At 43.9% G+C, this 5,723-nt stretch overlaps 1 pseudogene; it reads right to left on the reverse strand.

Annotated features, from left to right (window-relative positions):
* Positions 1–5,360: 5,360 nt before the first annotated feature.
* Positions 5,361–5,479, reverse strand: LOC136660836 (5S ribosomal RNA; annotated as a pseudogene).
* Positions 5,480–5,723: the final 244 nt, after the last annotated feature.

The following is a 5,723-nucleotide window of genomic DNA, read 5'->3' on the forward strand; positions in this document are numbered from 1 at the left end:
TGACAAGCCTTCGTGATGCTTCTGCACCACCATCTCAGAGGCCCTCTGTATCAGTTATAAACAATAACTTTATTAAGCAACTACACTGATCTCTTACAGCTTTTGTGCACTGCTCTTCTCCCTTCCAACTCCACCCCTCAGTACTGGATCCCCTTCCAGACAAACCACTCTAGATAACAGGATACAGCACTGAGAAAAGTGGAAAGCACAGAGTAGGTGCTCCCATGATACACTCTCAGTTGCCTGAAAATCTGCTGTCTGAGGCAACCATCTCAGTGCACCTCATTGTGAGTCCAGCTCTGTTTGTCTTCCTTCTTCCAGCATTCTGACCAATCAGTGTAAAGTCTCTGGGGTAAAAAGTATCAGACACTGTTTTGCCAAGTTCCCAGTTCAAACTTCACCTGGAGAACCTATGTCCACTTTAAGCTAATTAGCTGCTCTGTGTTTCCCCAACAATGGTCCTAGTTCTGCACTGCAGCACCCCAACACCAGGGTAGCTCACCTGTTCAACCCGCAAGGTCCTCCCCTCTCCTGCCAGCAGCTTCTCCAGCCACCACAGCAACAACTTGGTCCTCAGCAGGTCTTGGGAGTGGCAGCCACACACCAATCTCCAGTGCCTCCAGCAGCCTCTGTTCCAGCAATCCTCAGAAGTCCATTCACCCATCTGTCCATTAGTCAGCTAGTCCATCAGCCAGTCCATTAGGTCCTCTGTCCATCAGTGTAATTCTCTCTCCTCCAAGCTCCTTCCTGCTGCTCTCTCAGTCTCTCCAAACTCCTTCCTTTTATGCCCACCAAACTCTCCCTTCTTCAGGTGCTGCTTTTATCCCTTAATGACATGGTTGCCTCTGGTGGCTGCAGCTGTGCAGCAAACCCACTGCTAGTTAGAGCCCTGGGGTTAGCCTATGCCGGCCTGCCAGAGAAGGGCCACTGCTGACACCACACCCTATCTCCTCGAGGGATCTTGCACATTTCCATTACAGGCACTAATGTTTAAATGTTATGCTGTTAATATAAATGCAATCAAATACACTTAAGGGCTATTTCTGTATTAGCTCTTCTGAAAAACACCAACAGACCTGCTATTGCCCTTAACTTTCTCCCCAACCTAGCTAACATGCCAGTACAGGGCAGTTTTTCCCCAGCACAAGAAATCCTTTGTCTTAGAATGTTATTTTCATTTTCATTTTTTAAAAAACATTTTAGGAGGTCCCGTCCCCCCCATAATTACATTTCTATCTTGGAGGCTGACTCTTTTTTTTTTTTTTTAAGTAGTTCAGAGTTGAGTGAGTAAAACCCAGCCAGAAATATTGTTAATTTAGTCAAATTAATGTCTTTTGTCTTTGTGCTTTGCTTTTCTTTCTAACGGCACGATATTAACTGCAGTTTAATAAAAGGAGGAGATGAAAACATATTTCGGTGACTTTGTGATGCCTCTCATTTACATCATAACACTTTAAAATATTACTAATATATGTGTATGAGAGGGTCCCATTTACATGACAATGACTCTTGAATGGGTTTCTAAAAGAATTTTGAATCTTTAACAGCAAAGGAATCAAACTTCTGGATGGCTGTTACCAGATCCAGGGTTGGTCTTTGTACCTTACAAATTGATCCATACAAGGAATCGTTCCTATTCCTTTTGAGAAATATGTAAGGGCAAAATAGAGAGGTGTTTTTTGTTTTCCTTTAAGGCAGGTGGAGAGATCTTTCCTGCTGGACTCATTTTACCAGCATGAAACCGTCTCATAAATGTTTATTGAAATGAGCTCATTACGTTTAATTTTTACCAGCTCTTGACAGATCCATTTCTTCTTTCAAAAGCACCACACTGTTTATTCAAACAAATATGTATAGGTCTGTTAGTAAACAGAGGGTGCCTGTAAAGTAGCAGACTAGTCATATCTCTCTCTCTCTCTCTCTCTCTCTCTCTCACACACACACACACACACACACACACACACACACACACACACACACACACGGGGGGGGGGAACACTGCTTGCCAACCATTCCATCTCTAGGCAACTTGTTGGTTCATAGGATGGTTGACATTTCAATCAACAATTTAGTAAGATTTAAAACATTAATCCTTGGAAATTCTCTATGCTTTGGAATATCCACCAGGATTTGGAGTCAGTGACAATTCCAACTAAGGAGATGTGAGTGAGTGAGTGAGTGAGTGAGTGAGTGAGTGAGTGAGTGAGTGAGTGAGTGAGAGCGAGCAGTTGACAATTTAGAGAACACAGAGTCCAAAGGAGAGATTGAGAAGCTTCTACCAGTGTTGAGAAGCTTCTACCAGATATATTTGTTGGAGTGTACAGGTATACTCTGTGCATTTGCAAATAAAGCAGACAGTACAATGAGGTTACAAATGTGCAATTATAAGGATTAATTTGTGAAATGCACAACAGCCACAAGCTCCAACGGCTTTAAAAAGGGATGAGATGACATCATGCAGGAGATCTGTTGATGGCCATATTTGTCAGCGTCCCAAAGCCATCTGGTTGGCCACTGTAAGATACAGGACCCAAGAATAAGAAAATGTGGTCTGATCGAGTAGGACTCATATAGTCCTTTCACCTAAAGAAGCCTAAACCCAGTCATCACACTTATGGAACTTCTCAGTACTCAGGGCATATGAACATTATTGGAACTTTGTGAGCATCTAGTTTCATGTTTGGATGATGGTTGATGAGATAATCTCTCCTTTAGGGGATGAGCTGTAGCCACTTCAGTGTAGTGCTGAGTAACAGAGGTAGAACATCTGCTGTGCATATAGAAGGTCCATGGCCTCTCCTGGTAGGGCTGGGAAAAATTCCTCACTGTAACAGTGGTGAACGGGTGCCTTGTCAGTGGAGACAATGCTAAACTAGATGGACCAATGGTCTAATCTGGTGAAAGGCAGCTCCATATGTTTATCAGAGCACAATCTTTACCTTCAAATCTGCTGTCACAGTGACTGCTGCACTAGTCTTGAGTGTTGCAAATGTGCTGTAAGGTACATTTATGACTATTCATTAGCAGGCAGCATTGAAAGAGAGGCCTGTACTCTGATGCCGATACTGCATCCACTGGAGAGGCCACCAATGGATGCAGGAGAAGCACTGGGTAGGACAGGGGAACGTGGCAGGAGGATGGAATGGGAGATGGGGTGTAACAGGGCAAAGGGAGGTGGAACAGGGTGCACCAGGCCCAGGAGGGGGGCAAGATTGGTGGAGGCCGCCTCCACAATATACTATACACTCTTCCATGTGTGGAAGCTGTACATAGAGTTGCCCAAACTTGCTTCAGCTAAATAGCTGGTGCAGATCTGTGTAGCCCAATTGGGCAGGCTAAGGAAAATATCCCCTTACCCTGAGGAGACCTTCATCCTGCTCCTGATAAGCTCTGGATACAGCAGAGTCCACTTGGCCCAACTGCACCAGAGCTTGTTAGGACTGGGCTGTCAGTAACATTCACTGCCTTGTGATAGATTCCAAGTTCTGGAAACACCTCCAGGTAAGGCTGAGAAAGACTATCTTTGATCCCAAATTCCTTGAAAGTTTGAGAATTGCGATAAGTATGTGCAGGGGTGGGGCAAAGGCAGCAGCACGATCAGCTGCCAGGGCTGATTGGGGGTGATTTTCATTTACCTGAGCCAACTCCTGCCACCTGGGGATGTCAGGAGTCCTGCAGAGGCTTCTAAAAGGCTCCTGAAGCCTCTAAAAAAGTTAAAAAGCAAAACAAAACAGAACCTACTTCCTGTTTTTGATCGGAAAAGTAGAAGGGGTTCCAATTTTTTTTTAAAGAATGGGGGGTACCCACTCCCCCCACACGCCCAGGAGGCAGGAGCTGGCTTAGGTAAGTGAAAATCACCCCCAGGTGTGGCACAATCCTGGGGATCGTGCTGCTGCCTTTCCCTTTCCTCGCCCCTTAAGGCATCACAACACCCCTCTGCCCTACTCAGTCTGTGACCATGGAGAGATGGTGGCAGTCAGTGTAGGTAATACTGAACTAGATAGACAAAGGTCTGACTCAACCGAAAACAGCTTCATAATATACTGCAGGAGTATCAGTCGATGTTTCAAAAAAAAAAAAAATAACCGAACCATCTCTAGCCTTAATGTAACTGATTCTGTTATCAGTTTTGACGAAATATACCTTTAGGTGGTAGAGATCATTAAATGTGTAACTTTGTCAAAGCTACAGAGTATAAGGATTTTTTTTTTTTTTTTACAGTGTACTGGTGTGAAAAGTGCTTTTATAATAGTACGTTGCTGACAACATCTGAAGTGAAAATTGCCAGGGCCCTTGAATCTTTACACATTTCCGAGACTGATCATCATTTCCTCCAAATTCCAGAGCCTTGCGTGAATCATGCCTACAGGGTACATATGTTAGAAATTAACAAGAAAATACATCCCATAAATCCAATGCAAGATACTCAAAGAGTGCTTTGAAGTGCACCTATGACGACAATTATAGGATTGCCATGTAGCGACTAAAATACACTAAATTAATTGATAAATTGGGGAAGGAACATTATCAAATGGTTTTGACACTGAATCTTTGGGGAGGGAGGGAAAAGTTTTGTTTCCGTGTTTTGAAATGGAATCATAAACCTCACCAATTTCTTAATCATCGTCATTCATGTCACATTATAATCTGTGATGTTGCACGATACCCTGGTGTTGCGTGATGCCTGGGAGAAAAACACATGAGATAGCATCCACCTCACAGAGAATCACTTTTCCTGAAGAACACTGCTGTTGCCACCCCAATTTTCCCCAAACTTGAAACAAACCAAAATGTTTGTAGGTACACCTACAAGAATGAGGGGGTCTAGCTTCTATTGAACCCTCCATGATAAAAAAAAATGCTGTAAACTCAGAGAAAGTTTTGAAACCAGATCTTCAGCCAGCACTGATAAAGAACCTTGCTTAAATTACAAGTGTTCCCCCATATCTGCAGGGGATTGGTTCCACAGACCCCCCCCCAAGGATACAGAAACTGTGAATATGGGAAGCCCCCATCTCCGTGGCCCCCAGCTCGCCCCTGCACACCCATTAATGTTATTTAAATGCTTACCCCAGTGAAAACGCTCTTCCTTTATAGTGTCGCTGTAAGTCTGTAGGCTTATAGCAACACTGAAGAAACAGCATTTTCACTGGGGTAAGTCTTTAAATCACATTAATGGGGGAGCATGGGTTCCCCCTAATCCGTGGATAATTGAAACTGTGGATACCAGATACAGGGACCTGCCTGTATTGCCATTTCTTTGCAGAAAATGTTACTTTTACAAAATCAAATCATGTCCATGAAAGCCTTTATCCTTCCCTAATGGTTGGCAACCTTCTGTCTCGAAAGACTATGGTATAAGCCTACAGCACTCGGTATTCCCAGGCGGTCTCCCATCCAAGTACTAACCAGGCCTGACCCTGCTTAACTTCCGAGATCAAACGAGATCAGGCACGTGCAGGGTAATTTTGATATTCTTATGCCACGTTTTCCTGCCCAGTTCATTCACTTCCAGTAAGCTATCAGGCCTCGATCCTTCCCTATCATTTTGCATGACTTGTTTTGGCACCTCTCCAGTGGAGATCAGGAAGAAAAATCAGGCAGAGGAGAGATGTGGGCACAATAGTAGAACAAACTTCATTGCAGAATGATCCCCAACAACCCAAAGCAGTCAACAGAGACTGATGGTGTGCTCTCTCTCCCCTTACTTTAATATGGGGAAA

The sequence above is a fragment of the Tiliqua scincoides genome, chromosome 9 (genome assembly GCF_035046505.1).
Source record: "Tiliqua scincoides isolate rTilSci1 chromosome 9, rTilSci1.hap2, whole genome shotgun sequence".
In the NCBI taxonomy this organism is placed as follows: Eukaryota; Metazoa; Chordata; class Lepidosauria; order Squamata; family Scincidae; genus Tiliqua; species Tiliqua scincoides.